Source organism: Bufo bufo, chromosome 6 (genome assembly GCF_905171765.1).
Source record: "Bufo bufo chromosome 6, aBufBuf1.1, whole genome shotgun sequence".
Classification (NCBI taxonomy): Eukaryota; Metazoa; Chordata; class Amphibia; order Anura; family Bufonidae; genus Bufo; species Bufo bufo.
This window is the reverse complement of record NC_053394.1, coordinates 34,535,635-34,548,096: the sequence shown is the minus strand read 5'-3', so window position 1 is coordinate 34,548,096 and position 12,462 is coordinate 34,535,635.

Below are 12,462 nucleotides of genomic sequence, written 5' to 3'. Positions count from 1 at the left end.
TGACTTGCGGAAAAGATGGCATCCTATGACAGTGCCGTGCCTAAACTCACTGAGCTCTTCAGTACAACCCAGGCTACCACCAATGTAAGTCTATGGAGATTACATGGCTCTGTGCTTGATTTTTTTTTACACCTGTTTGCAATTTATGAAAGAACTGAACTCAATTGGGATCACTTACAAAGACAAAGCATTTTACATCGACCTGTGATTCCCCCCAGATCTGCGCCTAATTTATGACCCGACGTGCGCCTCATCACAAAATAGGGGCACACTTTGGCAGTCTGTGCGCCTGGTTAATTAAAAACTGCTCCAGCCTCTGACTAAAGAATTTTTTCACCAACATTTCCAGTCGTAAATGTTAGTAAACTTGTCTCGGCCCGGCCCCTGCCACTCCCTCGCCAGTGCCAGATGGCGAGGACGACGTAAAAACACCCGTGCGACAAAAAGAAGTCTTGCAACTTTTTTTTACCCCAAAAACTGGAATAAAAATGTTTGTAAATGACCCTCAATGTTTAGGAGGGATGTCTGTATACATACCTTTGGCCAAATAGTGTATCAACCTGCTGCCTATTTTCATAATGTAGATCTACTTTCACACGTTTTTCTTTTCCTCTCGCTGAGTTCCGTCGTCGGGGCTCTATACCGGAAAAGAACTGATCAGTTTTATCCTAATGCATTCTGAATGGAGAGTAATCCGTTCAGGATGCATCAGGATGCCTTCAGTTCAGTCATTTTGACTGTTCAGGACCAGCTTGCTACGGTTTTATCTCCGGCCAAAAACCTGGAAAACTTGCCAGGAATGCCGGATCCAGCATTTTTTTTCTATAGGAATGTATTAGTGCCGGATCCGGCAAATACTGCAATGCCGGATCTGTCCTTCTCGAAAAAAATGCAAAAAAAATAAATGCCGGATCCATTTTTCCAGATGACACCAGAAAGACAGATTGGGCATTTCAATCCAAGTCTTACAAATGCCATCAGTTGGCATACGTTTTGACGGATCCAGCAGGCAGTTCCGGCGACGCAAGTGTGAAAATACCCTAAGGAGGTTAGATACCTGACGCGACGAGCTGATAAGTGACTGCTTAGACTTCCATGTCTTCTCATGGGGGGTCATTTATGAACATTTTTACACCAGTTTTTGGCATAAAAATGTTGCACGCCCCCTTTTTGTGACTTTTTAAACGCCTGTTCAACAATATTTTGGCACATGGGCGTTCTCTCTCCGTGTTTGACACTAAGAAGTGTCGAGGGAGTGGTGGGAGCGTGCCCCGACAAATTTACTAACATTTACGCCTAGAAACAGGCTTACGTGCTGACAAAAAACTCCTGGCTGGAGTCGTTTTTCCGCCAGGACACGGACTGAAAACGCTGGTCTTAGTAAATAACTCCCCCCATGGTGCTGATTGTGACCCAGCTGCAGATTTAGTATTCCTCACACCTGCACATACGTCACTGATACTAGATTGCAGAAAAATTCATTGCTTTAAAATATTGGTGCACCTGTCACCTCCGAATTAGGAATTTCAGAACAGAGAGAAGAATAAATGATTGAATAATATTCTCAAAACTATTCATCCAGATACAGTAATTGGTGTAAAGTGGAAGAAACGGAGCCCGTGTATATCGCTGTGTATGCAGGTGTATACACACTTGTGTATATACAGTAAATATATATATATTTTTTTTTTTTAAATCATGCATGTGCGTGTGTTTTTGTTTATGCATGTGCATATCTCTGTATTGGCTTGTGTATACTGTATGTGTATAGGTGCATGATTGTATATACAGTATGTGTGTGTATGTGAGGCTGCTGTATGTACAGGATGTGTATATAAATACTGTGTATATGTGACTGTGTGTATATTTATGCGCATAGTTTGTACATCGTTGTGCCAGTGTCTATGTACACTATTTGGCCAAAGTATGTGGAGACCACTCATAAAGGTAGAGCTACACAGCGATTTTGGGCACAACACGTGTAGCAAAATGCAATAGGGCAGCCATCGAAAATTATTGGGGTCTCAGCGAAAGTGCAAGTCGTTAAGTGACCCCATTCATTTACTGTGGCTGATCTGTGATATTTGGGCGTGCAACATGTTTTGTGCCCAAAGTCGCTGTGTAGCTGCACCCTAAATATTAGGTTCAGGTCCAGTTAGTCTAGTTGTAGAGAGAGAGAGGAGGTAGGGAGCAGTTTCCATGTGCTCCTCCCCTCTATACTCCAGCTCCAAGCCCAGGAGCTCTGTCACCTCCATGAGCTCCAAGAGATGAAAGCAAACAAGAACTAAAGGAGGAGAGAGAGAGACTGAAAGAAAACAGGCCAGAACCTGCTGCTGCAAGGGGAAACAGATTAGGACACCCTATGCACCCCAGACTAGTGGACACTACAGCCACGGTTGCTAGATTGTGGTTGGTAGCCAGAGATCCCAGTGACAGGGACGTTGGCAAAAGAAGGAGCAACCAGAGGGCCATTGCTGCAACAAACTGTCTAGATCATGCTTGGAAGCCTGGGAGGCCAACTGCTGAATGTACTACAATTTCTGTTGTGCACTCAGTAAACAGAGATATTGGCCGTTGCATTGCCATCACATGCCCTGCCTAGCACCCACACGGACATTACCACTCGTCTCGTTTCCATTATGCAGGAGAGGACTCCCCTGCATAACGGAAACGGAACGGATCCGTTTTGCAGCCCATAGCCCTCTAAAGGCATTCCGTTATGCATTCCGTCATTGAATTGCATTATGGTCCGTGGTAACGGAATCCATAACGCAATTCACCTTTTACCAGTAAATGAATCGCAAACGAATTTCATAACCGGAAATTCGCTCACCTCTAATTACCACCATGGGCACCCCTGAACTACCATCAGGCACGAAGCCCACAACTGTACCCTAAGGAAACTCAAAGTGCAACTCCTTCACTGCACCAACCCCAGGGAACGGCAGCCTGAGGGGGTACACAGTGACTCATCATCACCCACGCCACTACCACTCCTATCTTCTACTCTGGCTCCTCAGGGGCGTTGTATATACAATGATGTGCATGACTGTATGCCTGTATTATAATTGTATAGAGTATGTTTGTTTATACGTGTTTTATGTATATATGTTTGGACAGTTTCTGTATGTGTATGCAGATTTTTCTGTGCCTATATGTGCACGTACTGTACATGTGTGTGCCTGTAGGTCTGTGCCTTTGTATGTTGGTAGGCAACCTTGTGTCTCCGTGTATGCTCTATCTACATGACTCCCATGTATCTAGGACAGACTGTGCAGGGAGAACTGGTGATCTGTACATAAATGGCACCATTAATAATTTCCCACAATCTCGTCGGTCGGCGTAACCTTTCTAGGACATGTCACAATGCAGTGAATGAAGATGTGTATTTGCGCAGAACCAATGAGGGTGATTAAAGATGCTCTCGAGGGCGCCTTACATTTTGCTGCACTTTGTCAGTTCCCTTTTCCGTCGGACGTGTTCTTATAGGGATTTATTTACTAATCTATTGATTTTTATGACAGTGTTCACATTGCAGCCGGGCGGGTAATTGGAACACATTGCAACCTTACAAGTAAAAATTATCATAGAAAAAATATTCCTTATTAGAACGGCCGCTTTATGACCGTTCTCCCAAGATTTCCGCTGCTAGAACATGTCTGCACCTATTAGATTTTTACCCATGTGTTTTGTGGGTCTGAAATAAAGTATGATCCATGTGTTCCTGTAATAAGAGGTATGTTTGCATTATTAGACTGTCATCTGCTATGGAATTAAAGGGGTTCCCAGGATTTGAACCCCTTAATGACCACCCGCTGTCTTTTGTGGTTGCTGTTTTAGAGAGTTGAGCGCTTCCCGGAGTGCTCCCGTTCTACCAATGAATTGTAACTATGGTTTTTAGCAGTCTTTTGCTCTATAGCCAGGATCGGAGGTAGCTCCAATCCTAACTCTTTACCATTTGATTGTCACAGTCTGTGACTGCATCATTGGTCAAAAGGAGATTTCCCCTTCTGGTTGGGTCCGAGTGATCTGGTAGGAGGCTGGGTAGGCCCTCTGCAGTCAGCCGTGGGGATCTAAAAAGGACACAGGATTGTAAATTCAGTAATCCTGCTATTAGGGCACACTGGTGTTACCCTAACGGCAGCCCGTGCCATAAAGACACAGAGCATAATGTATAACACAGTACAAAATTATTTTGTAAGTCATTTCTTAATTACTTAAAAAAAAAATTATAAAAAAGTAAATAAATAACAAAAATTTAAAAGTTTTTTTTTTTTTTACATAAAAAAAGAAGTGCTTATTTTACATAAAATCCATTTGGTTGCACATACGTTACATAAAAGTAAAAAAAAAAAACGACACTTGTCCACACAACCGAAATATCCTGAATAGCATAATGTAACAGGTTATTCATTGTGAAATATGTACATTATAAACAATAAAGCAAAAGAGGCAATTAAAAAAAAAAAATTCTATATTTTTGATGCAAAAAATGTACCGTAAATACAAGTACAAAGTAATTTATGTATACCCTAGGACAGCACAAAAAAATGCTATTTCTCCTGCAAAAAACTAGGCCTTATACAGTTATGTCAATGAAAAAAAAAAAAAAGTTATTATGGCTGCTTAAACAAAAATTGAACACAATGACCTAGTTAAAATGTATTACCTATCCTTATAATAGGCCATCGATATCAGATTGGTGGGGGTCTAACTCCTGATCAGCAGTTTAACCCCCTTAATAGTTTTGCCCAAGTTCTACTGGGGTTTTGAGAAAAGCAAGTAACAGTTCAGCCGGAGCAGAGCTCTGGCAGCAAGGGGGGGGGGATTGTTTGCAGCTGGAGATATGGGCTTGGTCTTGTTTTAAAGCTAGCCTTTCAAGCTTCCAAACAAGACTAGCACTATATTGAAGTCAAAGCAGTGCAACCTGTTTTTACCTTTAGCTGCATTCACTGCCATCCCAATTTCTAACAGCTATTTCTTCCAGTGTAGTGAAGATAATGCTGTGATTCTGGTGTTGAAAGCTTGTAATGCCAGGTTAATGTCTCTAGCTGCCACCATTACCCACATATGAGCAGCTAAAACAACCCATTCCCTCCCCCCCCCCCCCTTAGTCTGGAGTAGGAGGGGTAGTTGAGGAGCTGAATGATGAAAAATGGTGAATACAAAAGGGACATAATCTTTTATCTCTTCTACAGATGTATAATTAATTGTATTAAATATAAGTGCATGAGACCATCCCTCCAAAGTTTCACCCCTTAATTAGTCTACGAGCCAACAGATCAGATGATTGGATATATTGGTGAATAGAGTGAGTTGTCAAACCACAGGGGTCCAGAGACACCGGTGCAAAACACTGAGGGATCAGAAAAAAAACATAGTCGGAAACAGGCTGAGGTCATGGCAGGAACAGAACATGCATTTCAATAAACAGTCCGAGGTCAGGGCAGGCAGCTCAGGGTCAGTACAGAGATCAAGCAAGGATCATGTCAGGTTGCAAAGGGTCAAATCCAGAAACAGGTGAAGATCGGTACACAGGCAAATGAATGTAAACAGCACACCTCTGAAGGAACTAGTCGACTGGAACCTATTGCTCAGGTACCCTCCCACAGGGGAAGGTGCCTGAAATATCCTAGAGTGGCCAGCCATAGGCTGTGGGAGTTTACTGTGCATGGGGAGGATGTCCAGCTGTACCCCAGCTAGCATGGGCTGCCAGGGAAGCAGAGCAGGAAACCGACAGCCATGCCCAAGAGGCAGATGGTGGCGGGCAATGACATCCGGCGCAACACGTTTATACAGGATTAGAAAAAATGGCGACTTTCTTCCAGAAACTGCACCACACCAGTGCCTAGGTTGTGTCTTGCATTGAAGCTTAACTGCAACCTGTGGACAAGTGTGGCGCTGTTTTTGGAAGAAGGCAGCCATGTTTTTTCTGATCCTGCACACCTCCTCTAAGTTTTTTTGAGCCATGGGCTTTTCTCGAGCCTGCCATTATTCTGATCATGTTTCTTGTTCTCAGAACCGATTCAAGATAAAATGAGGCTCCTTGCCTTTTTCGTGTTGTTTTCTGTTAAACAGACGCAAGGAAGGTTACTCGAGTAGACATGGACCGAGCTTTCATCCTTCCTGGAAACGGTGGAGGAAGATTAAGTCTGAAGTGCCGCCCGCTAAGCGCCTGTGTCTTCGTTTCTAGCAGCAGGTAGAGAGGTGCGTCTAGCGAGCAGGAGGGGGAGGGGGGCACGAGTCAAATCAGTAAGAGAACAGATCGGGTTTCAGAATGGAAGGGGAAAAGAGATAACGGGAGAGATCAAGAATAGCAATGCAGCAACACTGCTTTTAGTGATAATTAATAATTAACATATTTAATGATGCCGGGCGACAGGAAGAATTTGGAAAAGAGCTGAGGGCATGAGGTGACACCAACATCCAAGATATTGGCACAAAAATCTAATTACGTCCCCACGTAATGCACATAGTAAAATGCAAAGCCGACAATAAAGCGCGTGACATTAATGTGCATTTAAGAAACCACCATATACTGCAGCTCTGCTCCTCCGGGCTCCACAAACAGCAGCGGTTAGAGGATCAAACACCTCGCGCTGTTACCTCCAGGAACACAGAAGCGCTATTTATACAGGAGCGTGCCGATTCAGGAAGGTCATTTATTACGTGCAAACTTCAGACGGAAGGAATCTAGAAATTGCTCCATTTGGATGGTAAGTGGGATAGATTTTATCTTTTATGAAAAGGTCAATGGTGGGGGAGACAATGGCATCCTTTGGGTTGTATAAATATAGCTTCCGATATGTCTTTATAGACTTTTTTTTTTTGTCTTGTGCAGAAATAGACATAAATGATAAAATTCTAGTTTCCTGCAGCCACCATTAGGGGGAGCTTGCTGCATTTTTTTTTCTATTATTGAGTTCAATGGGAGGTGTACATAGCAGGCACCTTAACTCCCTCTAGTGGTGGCTGCAATCAGCCAGAATTTAAAGGGGTGGGCCCATCTCGCAATTTGGTGGCATATAGCAAGGATATGCCACCAATGTGCTGTGGGACCCACTTTCCATTTACTTCTATGGGAGTTCCTGAAATATCTGAGTGCGTTCTCTCAGCTCTTTTTGGAACGCCCATTGAAGTGAATGGAGAGCACGCCACTCAAGCGCGGTGCACTCTACTTCGCCTTGATGTGGGACCGCATCTATCAGATATTGGTAGCATATCCTAGCGATATGCCGCCAAACTGCGACATGGGCCAACCCCTTTAAAAGCGTTTTCTAGTTATAAGATGCTATTCCCATATCAAAAGGATAGGGGAAATCTATTAAATTGGTGGAGGTCCAAGTGTTGGGACCCCGACTGATCGCAAGCAAGGGGGCCCCATACCGTGAAATAAATGGAGTAGCTGGTTGAGCATGTGCTGTCTCGCTCCATTCATTCTCTATGGGGATAGCACAACACAGAGAGTTAACTCTGATCTATGACCTCTATACGCTAGGTTAACTTTCTGTGTTTGGAAGGTCATCAATTAAAAATGACATGTCAGCTTTCTTGACATGCCTAGCTGCAGTAAATGCATTAATTGCACGCCTCATGAAATGACAATTCTGGAGTATCTTTTCGGAGAACTCTGCATTGTGTTGTTCCTCTGTTATTCCTCATGGAAATGTATGAATAAATTAGCAACTGGATGCTACCATTCCCTTTGTCAAAACAGTGTTCCCCAAGATACTCTGACACTGTCCAATTAGTGCACATACTGTGAAACTGTCCAGGGACCCTCCCTATTGGCAACACCCATGTGTCAGTTTACTCGCAACTATTGGGTGTCCAAGCTGGACATGTGGCACAAACTGGCGCTCTACGCCAGGGGCGTAGCTAAAAGCTCATGGGCCCTGGTGCAAGAGTTCAGCTTGGGCCCCCGTCCCTCAGTGCTTGTTGGCCAGGGGCGGGGGAGCACATAGCCTTTGTGCTGCCTGAGGCAAACATTGAAAGGGCACCCCCTCATGCCAAATTCTTAACCTAACTCCTTCCCTCCAGCCAGAGGTGTAAGTTGACCAGCATGCACTTTGGATAATACCAGTGTCTTATGTGGCACAAGGGTCCTTGGGCCCCCTCAGGCTCCCGAGCCCGGTAGCGACTGCTACCTCTGCACCCCCTATAGCTACGCCCCTGCTCTACGTCTTGGAGGTGCTGGCCTGCCCTGCCGCCAGCGTTTTGTCAGAGCAGGTATTTAGTGCTGCTGGAGGCATAATAACTGATAAGCACATCCACCTGTCAACTGAAAATGCTGACAGGTTGACTTCTTTAAAAATGAACAAGGCCTGGATTGCCCCTGACTTCTCTACTCCACCAGAGGAAAGCGGCTGAACATATAGGCACTTTAAATGTGGCTTTTATGGTGTATTGAATACACTGTATTCCCGTGCACCCCTTCCACCACAAAAAAGGGTATATGGTTCAATCTTCTTTTTCTCGTCCTCCACCATAATGTTTTAGATAGTCAGATCAGCAGGCCCTTGCTCCAAATGTTTTTGAGGGTCACCAGCAGGCCATCAATCATAATTTTTCAAGGCTGTGTATGATGCCCTCCTTTATGTGTAATAAAGGGTGTATTGGAGTGCCGGTTTCTTGTAATTTTTGGCAGCCCTTTCACTTAGTACATAGGCTTTATGAGTGTAGGAGTCCCACTACCTGAACAATTCCACCACAATGTGAATGAGACCCTCCTGTATGCGATATACAGGTTGTATCGGAGTGCCTCCTCCTTGTAATTTTTGGCAGCACTTGCACTTTATATACAAGTAAATATACAGGAAAGAATGTTTTCTAACAATTTTTCCTCTAAAATCGATTTTATCTTCGGTTTTGTGCGTATTATTGTCAGTCTGTAAACGTGGCGTACTACTCGGACAACATCTTTCCCAGCAGCGACCTGGGAGTCCAAGATGCATCCAGACATCCTCCCCATGCTGTTCCTGAACCATTTCAGTGGTGTTTCCATCTATTTCTGACCTTCTCATGTGAACCAGACACCCTCCCCTCTTCAGAGCAGGGGCTGCCTGGTTTAATGCTCAGGTTCTCCCATTGACTTGCATTGTGCTCTGGTGCTCTGTAGAGCAGCCAAGCATCCCGAGGTGTTCTACTCGAGCACCCGGGCACTTTGGTACTCGATCAACACTACTCATTAGCTCTAGGTGTAGTGGATGTGATATTGTGTAAATGCATTGATTTAAACTTGTACCTAATAATTCATAATTCAGCAGACTTTAGAGCTAAAAAATCCCAGCATTCTTTGCTTCTTCTGTAGCTAAATAAATCTGATAGTTATGTGAGAAGTACTCTCTAGGAAATATTTCTACAAGATGATAGTGTGCCATAAATCAAAGAAGGACACAGCAAGAGAATAGCAACTTGTTTACTATCACCGTTTTCATCAGTAACAGAATAGTGATCTGCAGCTCTCCTGTGTAATACAGGATTGTAAGTCTACTTTCACACTAGCGTTTCTATTTTCCGGTATTGAGATCCGTCATAGGGTCTCAATACCAGAAAAAAACGCTTCCGTTTTGTCCCCATTCATTGTCAATGGGGACAAGGCATAACTGAACAGAATGGAATGCTCCAAAATGCATTCCGTTCCGTTCTCATATCGGAGATATGCTGCGGTTTGCTTTCCGTATTGGGATGCGGAACAAGACGGATCCGTCATGACCCACAATCTCTGACACAATCTGACACAATAGAAAACGGATCCGTCACCAATTGACTTTCAATGGAGTTCATGACGGATCGGTTTTGGCTATGTTAAAGATAACGGGTGCAGATGGTTGTATTATCAGTAACGGAAGCGTTTTTGCTTAACCCTGCCGGATCCAGCAAAAACGCAAGTGTGAAAGTAGCCTAACTCAGGATCAGTACAGGATAAGTAATGTAATGTATGTATACAGTGACTGCACGAGCAGAATAGTGAGTGCAGCTCTGGAGTATAATACAGGATGTAACTCAGGATCAGTACAGGATACGTAATGTATGTACACAGTGACTGCACCAGCAGAATAGTGAGTGCAGCTCTGGAGTATAATACAGGATGTAACTCAGGATCAGTACAGGATAAGTAATGTAATGTATGTACACAGTGACTGCACCAGCAGAATAGTGAGTGCAGCTCTGGAGTATAATACAGGATGTAACTCAGGATCAGTACAGGATACGTAATGTATGTACACAGTGACTCCACCAGCAGAATAGTGAGTGCAGCTCTGGAGTATAATACAGGATGTAACTCAGGATCAGTACAGGATAAGTAATGTATGTACACAGTGACTGCACCAGCAGAATTGTGAGTGCAGCTCTGGAGTATAATACAGGTTGTAACTCAGGATCACTACAGGATAAGTAATGTAATGTATGTACACAGTGACTGCACCAGCACAATAGTGAGTGCAGCTCTGGAGTATAATACAGGATGTAACTCAGGATCAGTACAGGATAAGTAATGTAATGTATGTACACAGTGACTGCACCAGCACAATAGAGAGTGCAGCTCTGGAGTATAATACAGGATGTAACACAGTATCAGTACAGGATAAGTAATGTATGTACACAGTGACTGCACCAGCAGAATAGTGAGTGCAGCTCTGCAGTATAATACAGGATGTAACACAGTATCAGTACAGGATAAGTAATGTAATGTATGTACACAGTGACTCCACCAGCAGAATAGTGAGTGCAGCTCTGGAGTATAATACAGGATGTAACACAGTATCAGTACAGGATAAGTAATGTTATGTATGTACACAGTGACTGCACCAGCAGAATAGTGAGTGCAGCTCTGGAGTATAATACTGGATGTAACTCAGGATCAGTACAGGATAAGTAATGTAATGTATGTACACAGTGACTGCACCAGCAGAATAGTGAGTGCAGCTCTGGAGTATAATGCAGGATGTAACTCAGGATCAGTACAGGATAAGTAATGTAATGTATGTACGCAGTGACTGCACCAGCACAATAGTGAGTGCAGCTCTGGAGTATAATACAGGATGTAACACAGTATCAGTACAGGATAAGTAATGTTATGTATGTACACAGTGACTGCACCAGCAGAATAGTGAGTGCAGCTCTGGAGTATAATACAGGATGTAACTCAGGATCAGTACAGGATAAGTAATGTAATGTATGTACACAGTGACTCCACCAGCAGAATAGTGAGTGCAGCTCTGGAGTATAATACAGAATGTAACTCAGGATCAGAACAGGATAAGTAATGTAAGTACACAGTGACTGCATCAGCAAAATAGTGAGTGCAGCTCTGTAGTATAAGAGAGAATGTACACAGCTGAGAAAAAGAACCAGATGAATATAGGATGATAATTTATTATATTATATAATACTGGAATGGGACACAGTTTTAGATATCTTGGACAAACCCTTTAAAGCATTCTTTGGTATCTCCCAAATAAAGATGTTCAAGAATAAAAATTCATATCAACTGCACCACTTCTCAGACTACCTGATACATATTGTGCATTTGGAAGTCCAAGACACTTCCTGCTGCCCTTGGATTGGTTATCACTGCTCATGTGAGCATTGCTGGCCAATCCAAGAGCAGGGCTGGACAAGCAGGAAGTGTCTTGGCCGACCAAAGTGCGGTGCAGCCATTTTGGATGGCAGAAGAGGAGCCTGGGAATCTGCAGATCTGCATCTTTGTAGCTGAATTGGAGGTCACCTGGTAAGTTTTCTGTTCGTTCCCCAGATAATGTCATTTTTGTAAATCAGAAGGTTACTTTAATAGACTGTAAGGAAGATCAGATTTCTGTATTTGTAACCATATCTTCCTCTTTGTGCCATTTTAACTCTGCATGCGACGCTCCGACCACTCTGGGCTTGTGCATTAGGAACCAGGAAAATTCTCTTCCACTGCAACATAAAAAAAATCATCCTCACAGTGATAAGCACTGCTTACAGTAATCCTAGTGTTACTTATCATATATGAAGAAAATATAAGGAACATTTCACAGCTACAGTACATAAAATAAAACTACAAAATATATTAGGCTTCATTTGTTCTGTGGTGTATTTGCTGCCTCCAGTGGCGAGAATTGGTACTGCAAATTATCAATATTAATGCAAATTACAGTACAAATTGAAGGACGTGTCCTCCAGAATCTTTGTTTTTCATCAGATAGATGAGCTCTCTATAATTATACATTTCATACGATGACAATTTCCAGAAGAGATGATAATTCCCTCCAAAACATGACAGCCAATAAGGCTCTGTAACAGTATAATTCAGTGAGATCCTTACCATTTTCTGGAGCCACAACAGATTATACTGTACATCTGTACTATACAGTAGCAGTAGGATAGTCGGGGAGAAGTATATGGCAAGGCAACAGTGCAACCATTTTGTCCTAAAACTGACCACGTTGGAAGCTGGTTGGTTTGCCTACATTACCT